Source organism: Delphinus delphis, chromosome X, assembly GCF_949987515.2.
Source record: "Delphinus delphis chromosome X, mDelDel1.2, whole genome shotgun sequence".
NCBI classification, from domain to species: domain Eukaryota; kingdom Metazoa; phylum Chordata; class Mammalia; order Artiodactyla; family Delphinidae; genus Delphinus; species Delphinus delphis.
Window position 1 is genome coordinate 6,565,655 of NC_082704.1, and position 13,090 is coordinate 6,578,744.

General features: G+C 41.1%; 1 pseudogene; it reads right to left on the reverse strand.

Annotated features, from left to right (window-relative positions):
* Window positions 1-8,414: 8,414 nt before the first annotated feature.
* Window positions 8,415-12,525, reverse strand: LOC132418734 (ubiquitin-ribosomal protein eS31 fusion protein-like; annotated as a pseudogene).
* Window positions 12,526-13,090: the final 565 nt, after the last annotated feature.

Sequence of the window (13,090 nt, forward strand, 5' to 3'; positions counted from 1 at the left end):
AGTTCTGGATGTATTTTGAAGATAAATCGCTTGTATTTGCTGGTGGAGGAAAAAGATGAATCAAGGCAGGTTCCTAGGTCTTAAGTTTGAGCAATGAGATTAACGGTGGTACCATTTGCTGAGATATGGGTCAGGGAGAGGAACTTCCTAAGTTTTGTTTTGGATATGCTGAGTTTGATTGATTGATATATTTAGTCAATGGATATTTATTTAGTAGCTACTGTGTGTCAAGTACTATTTTAAATGCTTGGCAAACAGCATGAATGAAAGCAACTCCCCCCAAAATCCTTGCCCTCATAGATCTTTCATTATAATTGTAGGATATAGTGAATAAGCAGTAAACATAATAAATAAGGACATTGGAAAAAAATCAGGATGGGAGTAGTGCCAGTGAAGGGTCGTTAGTGGTAGAGGAGTATATGTGCGTGGTAGACCTCACTGAAAAAGAGGACTTTGGGAAGACTTGATGGAGGTGACAGAATTAGAGAAGAGATCTCCAGGAGGAAGGAACAGTAAGTGCAAAGGCCCAGGGCAGGAATGTGAATAGCAATTTTGAGGCAAAAAAGCAGAGTGATTAATTGGGAAATTGAAAATTTTGGGAAATGAGGTCATAGAGTTAACTGGACTGTACCAAGTATGGCTGTGTAGGAATTTGACTTTGACTCTGAGCCCTGAGTTGGGAAGCGATTGAGGATTCTTTTTCAGCCAGAGGGATAACGTGATCTGATTTGTGTAATAACAGGGTCTTTCTGCCTGCTGTTTTGAGAACAGGCTACAGGGGGAAAGGAGAGAAACAGGGAGAACAGTTAGGAAGCTTTGCAGGGAACCAGACAAGAGATTATAGTGGTTCGACAAGGCAGTGCGAGGTGCTGAAGGATTAGATATGAACTATGAGAGAGGGAGAGAGGAAGAGGGACATATGGAGAAATCAAGGATAACGCCAAACTTTTGGACCCGAGCCACGAGAAGGATGGCGCTTCTGCCTACGGTGTGGGGAAGGATGAGGCTGCAGTAAGTTTTGATAGAACCTCAAAAATTATGTTGTGAACACGCTCATTTTGGGATGTCAATTAGACAACTGATGGAGATGTTGAATAGGAAGTAAAATGTACTAGTATGGAGTTAAGGAAAGAAGTATGGACTGGTGATATGAATTTGGGAGTTATCAATACGTAGATGGTACTTAAAACCAAGAGGAGAGTGTAGATAGAAAAGAGACCCACTCTAAGGACTGAGCCCTGGAGCACAGCAGTGTGAAAAGCGCAAGGAAAGCAACTGGCCAAGGAAGCCTTGAAGGTGCAACCAGTCCGATAGGAGAAAAACCCAGAGAAAAACTCCCTGGAAGGTAAGTGAAGAAGCTTAATAAGAAAAAGGATGGGGGGAAATTCCCTGGTGGTCCAGTGGTTAGGACTCTATGCTTTCACTGCTGGGGGCCTGGGTTCGATCCAAAAAAAAAACAGAAAAGAAAAGGGAGGGAATGTCTCTCATATTCAGTGTTGTCTATAGGTCGACTAGGATGACAGTTGAAAATTGACCCTGGGGTTTATAACGTGAAGGTCATTTCTGAGCAGGGCAAGATCAGCTTCGGTGGAGGCAGAGGTGAAAGCTTGTTCATAGTGGTTTTAAGAGGAGAAACCAGGAGATGAATTAGAGGCAGGCTGTGTAGAGAACTGTTTCCCAGTGTTTTACTGCAAATGGAAGCATAAAAGTGAGGAGGTAGCTGACAGGAGGATTAAGGTCTAAGGTAGTTTGTGTGGTTTGTTCTGTAATATCAAGAAATGACAGTATGTTTGTGTGCTGCTGGGGACAGTGGAATAGAAAGGGGAAAATGCAAGCGTAGTTAGGAGGGAGTTGCTGGAGTGATGTCCTCTAGTAGGTAAGAAGGGATGAGATCTAGGGCACAAGTGGAGGCCTTGGCCTTGTATAGGGGCAAGGATATTTCTTCTCTAGCAACAGGGTCTTTTCCACGGAGATGTGACTAAGTGGAGATGTGACTAAACCCATACGTTAATGATAACATAAAAAGTTCTCAAATGTTTCATCACATGGTCTGTTCTGAAAGTCCCCATCCCTACAATTGACTGTGGAGAGAGTAGATTCTAGAGAATGTAGCTGGAGGCCTAATTAGCTCCTAAGGATGTCCTGCGGACGTTGTGAGGAGCTGGCTGATTGCAGTGGGCTGATTGAAACCTCCACTTTCAGTCCCCGAACTTCAGCCTCTCCTGATGATTCCTTCTGCCCTAATCGAGACTGACAGTGCAGTTATTTTAGAGCGTAAATCAGTTCAATTGCAGTAAATGTACCTTATGATATATTTAAGAAAATACTTCTGAAGACTAGAGCTTGCATTTTCAAACTAAAGCCAGGAAAGTGTTTTGTGATTTTTATAACAAAACTGTATTCCTTATTCCTTCCTAGTGAATGAATGAAATAGCAAGCACAATTTATGTTCATCTGTTTTTATACTTTCTGTCACAGTATTAGCTCATTTAATTATTCACAAATATAACAATACAGCTATTTTAAACCTTGTAAATTAAACATATAAATGGCCTAAGAGTTATGATCTGACATAGCAATCCTTCTTAGTGTAATTTATAATTTGACAGTAATGAAATTCATAAATAGTAATAGCAGTGCTAAAACAGGCAGAAAGAAACCTAACTTATAATGACCAGTTACAAGAAGAAAATAGCTTTTGAAATGTTAAAGTTGATAACAGCTTAATTACAAGCTATTAAATCTGAGAAATAATCTGTCAATCTTTTTAACCTTTAAATTAAATCTTTCTAATACAAATTCTTGCCTGCCTACAGTGGTTTATAAGAAGAATTCCAATTATTTTATCTTAATAACCCATCTCTACAATAACTGTTTAAATTACCATTGTTTAAACTTTTGGGGGAAACCAGCAAATCCACTCCTAGGTACATAGCTCAGAGAAATGGAATCAGATGTCCACACAGAAACTTGTACATGAATGTTCATTGAAGTGTGATTCATAACAGCCAAAAAGTAGAAACAGCTCCAATTTCCATCAGCTGATAAATGGGTAAGCAAGTATGGCATGTCCACAGTGGAACATTATGACTATAAAAAGGAATGAAGGGCTTCTCTGGTGGCGCAGTGGTTGGGAGTCTGCCTGCCAATGCAGGGGGACACAGGTTGGGGCCCTGGTCCGGGAGGATCCTACATGCTGTGGAGCAACTAAGCCCGTGCACCACAACTACTGAGCCTGCGCTTTAGAGCCGGTGAGCCACAACTACTGAGCCTGCGCACCTGGAGCCTGTGCTCCGCAGCAGGGGAGGCCACTGTAGTGGGAGGTCCGTGCACCACAGCGAGGGATGGCCCCCACTTGCCGCAACTAGAGAGAAGCCCACGTGCAGCAACAAGGACCCAAGGCAGCCAAAAATAAAATAAATAAATTTAAAAAAAGGAATAAAGTACTGATTCATGCTACAATGTGGATGACCCTTGACAACATGATGCTAAATGAAAGAAGCCAGATACAAAAGGCCACATGTCATATGATTCTATTGATATGAAATGTCCAAAATAGGCAAATCTATGCAGACAGAAAGTAGATTAGTGGTTGCTCTTGGGAGAGGGAGGAGAGGGAATTGGGAACGGGACAGTGACTGTTAATAGGTATGAAGTTTCTGTTTGGGGTGATTAAAATGTTCTAACGTTGAGTACTGGTGATGGTTGCACAACTCCATGAGTATATTAAAAGCCACTGAAGATGTACACTTTAAAGGAGTTAATTTTATGATATGTGAATTATATCTTAATAAACTTGCTAAAAAATATTAGCTTAAAAAAGACACCATGGAAGCTACTTTAGATAGTCACTTAAAACCCCCTTCCAAATAAGTTGAGAAATTTTATTTCTGTTCTACTGTAAAAAAAAAAAAAAAAAAATACAACGCCTCTATGACTCACTGTGAAAAAAAATAATGAGGTAAAAGAATAGGCATTTTCCAACATTTTTCTGTTATAGCAAATGACAATTGAAAGGTTTATTAAAGGTCAAAGGGGCACTGTTTTTCTAGAAATATTTTTTTAAACTGCTTGAAATCCCAGACAATAAGTGTTGATTGTACAAGCAGACAAGCACAGATGGATATGAAAAAGTACCACTGCAGGGCTTCCTTTGTGGCGCAGTGGTTGAGAGTCCGCCTGACGATGCAGGGGACGCGGGTTCGTGCCCCGATCTGGGAAGATCCCACACACCGCGGAGTGGCTGGGCCCGTGAGCCATGGCTGCTGAGCCTGCGCATCCGGAGCCTGTGCTCCGCAACGGGAGAAGCCACAACAGTGAGAGGCCTGCGTACCACAAAAACAAAACAAAACAAAAAAAGTACCACTGCAATGCCAACTTGATATTTGGTAATTTCTGCCTAGAACAGAGTGCTATACTTTCTCTTTTTCTTTTGTTTAGTCTTTTCCCCAACTAGAAACAACTATGAGAGCCATACAGTAAATTCTCTTGTGGGTGAGCTCGTGAAGGCCATCGTGGAATGGGGAACGTTGATGTAGTGGCATACAGATCCACCAAGCTGCTACATCCAGCTACAACCAGACTAGTGTATCTGACCAGACAGTTCAACCAAGACATGAAAAAATGTCACATCTATATTTCTTCCCAGGACAACGTGCATTATTTTTTATAGATTTATTTATTTATTTTTTAAATTTTTGTCTGTGTTGTGTCTTTGTTTCTGCACGTGGGCTTTCTCTAGTTGTAGTGAGCAGGGGCTACTGTTTGTTGTGGTGAGTGAGATTCTCGTTGTGGTGGCTTCTCTTGTTGCAGAGCATGGGCTCTAGGCACACAGGCTTCAGTAGTTGTGGCTCACAGGCTCAGTAGTTGTGGCTCATGGGCTCTAGAGTGCAGGCTCAGTAGTTGTGACACACAGTCTTAGTTGCTCCACAGCATGTGGGATCTTCCTGGACCAGGGCTCGAACCCATGTCCCCTGCATTGGCAGGCAGATTCTTAACCACTGCACCACAAGGGATCTTCAGATCTTCTGAAGAATTCAGTGTATTGAAAAAATAAAGAAGTTGACTGAATACCTAAGCAGCAATGCTAATGGCTGAAAAAGCCTAATTTTTTTTAGTTTTTTGAGGGATCTCCTATTGTTTTCCACAGTGGCTGCACCAATTTATGTTCCCACCAACAGTGTACAAGGGTTCTGTTTAATCCACATCCTCGCCAACATTTATTTGTGTTCTTTTTGATGATAGCTGTTCTGACAAGTGTGAAGTGATATCTCATTGTGGTTTGATTTGCATTTCCCTTGTGATTGGTGATACGGAGTATCTTTTCATGTGCCTGGTGGCCGTCTGTATGTCTTCTTTGGAAAAATGTCTGTTCAGATCATCTGCCCATTTTTTCATTGGGTTGTTTTTTGTTGTTATTATTGTTGTTGAGGTGTATAAGCTGTTTATATATTTTGGATATTAACCCGTTATTGGCCATATCATTTGCAAATATTTTCTCCCATTCAGTAGGTTGTTTTTTCATTTTGTTTATGGTTTCCTTTGCTGCATGAAAGCTTTTAAGTTTAATTAGGTCCCATTTGTTTATTTTTGCTTTTATTTCCTTTGCTTTAAGAGACTGATCCAAGAAAATATTGCTATGATTTATGTCAAGAGTGTTCTACTTACATTTTTTTTCCAGGAGCTTTATGGTTTCTGGTCTTACATTAGGTCTTTAATCCATTTTGAGTTTATTTTTGTATCTGGTTTCAGAGAATGTTCTAATTTCATTCCTTTATATGTAGCTATCCAGTTTTCCCAGCTCCACTTATTGAAAACACATCTTTTCTCCATTGTAGTCTTGCCTCCTTTGTCATAGATTAATTGACTGTAAGTGTGTGGGTTTATTTCTGGGCTTTCTATTCTGTGCCATTGCTATATGTGTCTGTTTTTATTCCAGTACCATGCTGTTTTGGTTACCTTAGCTTTGTAGTATAGTCTGAAGTCAGGGAGCATGATTCCTCCAGCTCTGTTCTTTCTCAGGATTCTTTTGGCTATTCAGGGGCTTTTGTGTTTCCATACAAATTTTTAAATTTTTCTAGTTCTGTGAAAAATGTCATTGGTATTTTGAAGGAATTGCATTGAATCTGTAGATTGCCTTGGGTAGTATGGTCATTTTAACAATATTGATTCTTCCAATCCAAGAACATGGTATATCTTTCCATCTGTTTGTGTCATCTTCAATTTCTTTCGTCAGCATCTTATAGTTTTGAGGGTACAATTATTTTGCCTCCTTAATTAGGTTTACTCCTAGGTATTTCATTCTTTTTGAGGTGTTGGTAAATAGGATTGTTTCCTTAATTCACTTTCTGATAGTTCATTATTAGTGTATAGAAATGCAACAGATTTCTGTATATTAATTTTGTATCCTGCAATTTTATCAGATTTATTGATGAGCTCTAGTAGTTTTCTGGTGGCATCTTTATGTTCTATGTATAGTATCACGTCACTTGCAAATAGTGACAGTTTTACTTCTTCCTTTCTAATTTGGATTCCTTTTATTTCCTTCTACCATATGACCCAGCAATTCCACTCCTGGGTATATATCTGAAAAAAACAAAAACACTAATTCGAAAAGATACATGCACCCCAGTGTTCATAGCAGCACTATTTACAGTTGCCAAGATGTGGAAGCAACCTAAGTGTCCATCAACAGATGAATAGATAAAGAAGACGTGGTATACATATATATACAATGGAATACTACTCTTTGGTGAGGAAGTTGCTTCTGATCTTCTAAGAACACTTGATTGCAGGTGCTGTTGGAGCCATCACGCCATCAGGTTCCAATGATCCCAATTCCAGCTTTAATCTCATTGCAAAGCATATCATTTCTTCAAATATTTATTGTGTTTCACATTATCACTTCCACTTTTACTATCTCATATCTGCTTAGTACTTCTATCTTATTTCATCCTTCCCCTCCCTATGGGAGACATTAAAGCAGAGTAGTTAAAAGCATTGACTTTGGAGTCAGGTGGGACACAAATTTTATAAGATTATCCTGGTTTTGTCACTTATTAACTTTTGAACTTGTACAAATTACTTAACCTAATGGGGCTCAGTTTTCTTATACAGGCAGACCTCGTCTTATTGTGCTTCACTTTACTGCACTTTGCAGATACCTTTTTTTTTTTTTTTTTTTAACAAGTTGAGGGTTTGTGGCAGCCCTGTGTCCAGGAAGTCTGTTGGCGCCGTTTTTCCAATGGCATTTGCTCACTTCATGTCCCTGTCACATTTTGGTAGCCCTTGCAGTATTTCAAACTTTTTCATTATTATTATATTTGTTATGGTGATGTGTGATTAGTGATCTGTGATGTTAGTGTTGTCGTTGTTTTAGGGCCACAAACTGTGCCGATATAAGACAGGGAAGTTAATCGATAAATGTTGTGTGTGTTCTGAGTGCTCCACCCACTGGCCATTTCCTCGACTCTCTCCCTCCCCTCAGGCCTCCCTATTCCCTGAGACACAACAGTATTGAAATTAGGCCAATAAGTAATCCTACAATTACCTCTAAGTGTGAAAGGAAGAGTCACACATTTCTCACTTTAAATCAAAAGCCAGAAATGATTAAGCTTAGTGAAGAAGGTATATTAAAATCCAAGACTGGCCACAAGCTAGGCCTCTTGCACCAAACAGTTAACCAAGTTGCAAATGCAAAGGAGAAGTTCTTGAAGGAAAATAAAAGTGCTACTCCAGTGAACACACAAAAGATAAGAAAGTGAAACAGCCTTATTGCTGATCTGGAGAAAGTTTTAATGGTCTGGATAAAAGGTCAAAGCAGCCACAACATTCCTTTAATCCACAGCCTAATCTAGAGCAAGGCCCTAACTCTTCAATTCTGTGAAGGTTGAGAGAGGTGAACAAGCTGCAGAAGAAGAAAAGTTTGAAGCTAGCAGAGTTTGGTTCATGAGGTTTAAGGAAAGAAGCCGTATGTATAACATAAAAGGGCCAGGTGAAGCAGCAAGTACTGATGTAGAAGCTGCAGCAAGTTATCCAGAAGATCCAGCTAAGATCATAATGAAGGTGGCAACACTAAACAACAGAATTTCAATAGAGATGAAACAGCCTTCTATTGGAAGATGCCACGTAGGACTTTCATAGCTAGATAGGGGAAGTCAATGCCTAGTTTCAAAGCTTCAAAGGACAGGCTGACTCTCCTGTTAGGGGTCAGTGTAGCTGGTGGCTTTCAGTTGAAGCCAATGTTCAATTACCATTCTGAAACTCCTAGGGCCCTTAAGAATTATGCTAAATCTACTCTGCCTGTGCTCTATAAATGGAACAACAAAGCCTGGATGACAGCACATCTGTTGACAACATGGTTTACTAAATATTTTATTTCCATTAGTTCATGTCTTTTATTAACCAATATACAGTTACTTGTGTTCTGGTTTGTTGAAACAATCGGTCAGGCAACATTTGCCACAGTAATGTCTGCCAGTTGGCTGGCCATAAAAACTCCAGCACCATATTCATCTGAAGGGCGCTCCCGACGAAGGCGACTGATTTTGCCATTCTCATCCACCTTATAGTATTTCAGGACAGGCAGCTTAACCTTCTTTCTCTTATTCTTGTTCTTCTTGGGGGTGGTGTAAGACTTCTTTCTCTTATTCTTGTTCTTCTTGGGGGTGGTGTAAGACTTCTTTCTCTTCTTAGCACCACCACGAAGTCTCAACACAATATGAAGAGTGGACCCCTTTTGAATGTTGTAGTCAAACAAAGTACGTCCATCTTCCAGTTGCTTGCCAGCAAAGATCAGTCTCTGCTGGTCAGGGGAAATTCCTTCCTTGTCCTGGATCTTAGCCTTTACATTTTCTATTGTATCCGAGGGTTCAACCTCGAGAGTGATGGTCTTCCTGTCAGGGTCTTCACGAAAATCTGCAAACTGGCAGCGGTGCCACTGCAGACGGCGGCTCCGAAAGAAAGGGTGCCGCACCGGCCCACAGGCTACTAAATATTTTAAGCCCACTTACTGCTCTGAAAAAAAGAATCATTTCAAAACATTACTGCTCACTGACAAAGCACCTGGTCACCCAAGAGCTGTGATGGAGATGTACAGGGAGATTCATGTTGTTTTCCTGCCTGCTAACACAACATCCATTCTGCAGCCCATGGATCAAGGAGTCATTTCAACATTCAAGTTTTACTATTTAAGGAGTACATTTCCTAAGGCTATAGCTGCCCATAGATAGTGATTCTCTGATGGATCTGGGCAAAATAAATTGAAAACCTTCTGGAAAGGAAGGGATCGCATCTGTGATTCATGTGAAGGGGTCAAAATATCAACAATCACAGGGGTGTGGAAGAAGTTGATTCCAACCCTCATGGATGACTCTGTGGGGTTCAAGACCTCAGTGGAGGAAGTTATTGCATTTGTGGTGAATAGCAAGAGAACTAGAATTAGAAGTGGAGCGTGAAGATGTGACGGGATTGCTGCAATCTCAGGCTAAAACCTTAATGGATGAGGAGTTGCTTCTTATGGATGAGCAAAGAAAGTGTCTTGAGATGGAATCTACTTCTGGTGAAGATGCTGTGAAGATTGTTGAAATGACAACAAAGATTTAGAATATGACATCAACTTAGTTGATAAAGCAGCAGGGTTTGAGAGGATTGACTCCAATTTTGAAAGAAGTTCTACTGTGGGTCAAATGCTATCAGACAGCATTGCATGCTACAGAGAAATCGTTCGTGAAGGGAAGAATCAATCAATGCAGCAAACTTCATTGTTGTCTTATTTTAAGAAAGCACCACGGCCTTCCAGCCTTCGGCAACCAAAGTATTTTTAAATTAAGGTACAAACATCATTTTTTTTAGACAGAAAGATATTGCACACTTAGTAGACTACAGTACAGTGTAAACATAACTTTTATATGCACTGAGAAACCAAAGAATTCACATGACTTGCTTTATCACCATATTCGCTTTATGGCAGTGGTCTAGAACCAAACTTGCAATATCTCTGAGGCAAGCCTATGTGTAGCATAGAGAGAGGAACCAAATCCCCTTCAAATGTTGTAATATTTGAATGTAAGGTGTCAGTCTAATTCATCATCCGAATAATCAGAGGGCCACAGGTGCACATGGGATTGCTGTGGGCAGCCAGGACCTAGGGCGCCCTTCCTAAACGACACGTGCGTGGAGTGGGACCAGCACACTGTCTGGGTCATAGCAAGGGCTTCACACATGCTGTTCTCTCGGACTCAGACACTCCTCTTCCCACTCTTCCCTGACCGGCTTCTCCTCATTCTTCAGGTCACAGTTTAAATGCCACCTCTTCATAGATGCCATCCCTCACTATCCTGTCCGGGACATCCTTTTCTTTTCTTTCATAAAACTTATTGCAGGCATGAATGAAATAATGCCATTTGCAGCAACATGGATGGACCTGGAGATTATCATACTAAGTGAAGTAAGTCAGACAGAGAAAGATAAATATCATGTGATATCGCTTATATGCAGAATCTTAAAAGAAAATGATACAAATGAACTTACAAAACAGACTCAGAGACTTACAGAGCAAACTTAAGGTTACGGCGGTGGGGAGGGCAGGGTGCAGGGGGAGGGATAGCTTGGGAGTTTGGGATTGACATGTACACACTGCTATATTTAAAATAGATAACCGACAAGGACCTACTGTAAAAAAAAAAAAAAGAAAAAGAAAGAAACTTACTGCAGGCATGTATTTGTGTACTTGTTGGTTGCCTCTTTCTCTTTTCTGCTGGAAGCTCCATTTCGGCAGAGACCATATCTGTTCCATCCCCCAGTGTATTCCCAGAGGCTTGCTTACTTCTTGGTAGGCATTCAAATAGTTTATAGAATGAATAAATGAATGTATGAATATTCATTCCTTTTCCCTGTACTAGAGGTTCTCAATTAGGATGGTTTTGCCCCCTAGGGAACATTTGGCGATGTCTGGAGACATTTTTGGATATCACAGTTGGAGTGAGGTTGCTACTAGCATGTAGTGGGTAGAGTCCAGGTATGCTGCTAAACATTCTACAGTGCACGGGGCAGCCCCCTGCAATGAAGAATTACCCAACCCCAATGTCAGTAGTGATGAGGTCTAGGAATCCTGCCCTATACCCAACAATGTAAGAAATTTCGTTACCCTGAGTGGGTGTACTGATAAAGCTTCTTGTGTTTTAATCTTAAGGATGCATATCATTAAAACGGTGGAAGAGATCAACTAGACTCATTCTGTATCTCAAGAAGTAAGCAGTAGATGACACCAGAAGATATCATAATTTACTCTTAAAGTTCTTTGTAGGTGAGTCTTCTTCTTTGTTTACAATTTATCATGGTTAATTTCATGCCCTTTCTACACATACTTATTTTTGTACTAAACTAGATGTATGAAAATTATATAGCAGTGTTAGACATACAGTCTGGCCTAATATGTGCAAGGTCCTCTAATGTGTACAGAGTTAAGTCCCTCACAGGCTTTGTCCTCAGTAAGCTTACACTCCTTGACTAATCCCACATGAATGTCTCATTCTGGCAGCCTCAGACCATCACTTGGAGTAGTTCATCATTATTCAGGATTTCCTAGGTCCTGAGTAGGTACGTCACTAGAGGAGCAGACGCATGGCCTTGTTATGCGTGTATGAAGACAGAATCCTGTTTGGCCTTCAGCCATCTAGAGTTTAAGCCCACAGAATGGAAAACCCACATCCTTACAACGTTGTAGTAAACAGTGAATCTGTGTTTCAGTTCAGTTAAAGCCCAAAGGATCACAGGGAACATTTCAAATGTTATGGATGATTTTTGCTATGGGAAATGTAGCAGACCATTTCTGCAACTTGCATTTGTCAGGCGCTACTTGTCTATCAGGTACTGTGATAAGCAGTGGGGAGAAGAAGATGAGTGAAACACAGTCCTGCACAGGAGGGAGAGGAGCTCAGGATGTTCCCTGTCTCAGCAGAGTGCGTCTTCATTCACCCGGTTGCCCAGGCTGCAAAACTTGGGATCATTCTTTTTTGTTTTTTAAAGTATTTTTTTAATAAATTTATTTATTTTATTTTTGGCTGCGTTGGGTCTTCGTTGCTGTGCACGGGCTTTCTCTAGTTGTGGCGAGTGGGGGCTGCTCTTCGTTGCGGTGCACGGGCTTCTCATTGCAGTGGCTTATCTTGTTGTGGAGCACAGGTTCTTAGGCGCGCGGGCTTCAGTAGTTGTGGCTCGTGGGCTCTAGAGCGCGGGCTCAGTAGTTGTGGCGCGCGGGCTTATTTGCTCCGTGGCACGTGGGATCTTCCCGGGCCAGGGCTCGAACCCGTGTCCCCTGCATTGGCAGGCGGATTCTTATCCACTGAGCCACCAGGGAAGCCCTGGATCATTCTTGACTCGTGCTCTCACCCCTGTATACAGTCCATCAGCAAACTGTGTTGACTCCATCTCAGACATGTCGACTTCCTCCACAGCCCCCTCTACCAAACCACGTAAACCATCGTTAGCTCTCTCCTGGACTGTTACGATCGTCTGATAACTGGTCATGTTTCTTCCACCCTCTGAATTTTGATTTATGTACTTCAGGAGAGTGTGGCTCTTATAAAATAGAAGTCAGACTTGCCATTCCTCTACTATCTTCCCATTGCCAGTAGAATAAAATCTAAACGTAGATGGTCAAGCTTATGCCAGTCTCTCTGACCACCTCTCCTCCTACTTCTACTGTCCCCTCTACTAAAGCCCTAATATACCAGTTTCATACCAACTGACCTCATCAACTGATATTAGCTTAGCACACTTGGGAGCAGTTCAGTTAGACGTTGGCTTCACCCTCAAAATGTTGAGCATCTGCGGGGGAGATAGATCAGGTTAACATAGCCATGAGATGTACTGGGTCAGTACATGGTTTCTGATGATACGGGGAAGACTTTCTGGAGGAAAAAATCAAGCTCTGTCTTGGAAAATAAAAGAGGCTACAACAAAGCGGATTTGAGAATAGAAGGGGAAATTAACTTGAATATGAACAGAAGTAAAAGAAAGGGTGACAAATGCAGATTTCATGGCTGCAACCTAGAGATGTACCAAGGCGAGGGTGGCATTTTTCAATATGTGC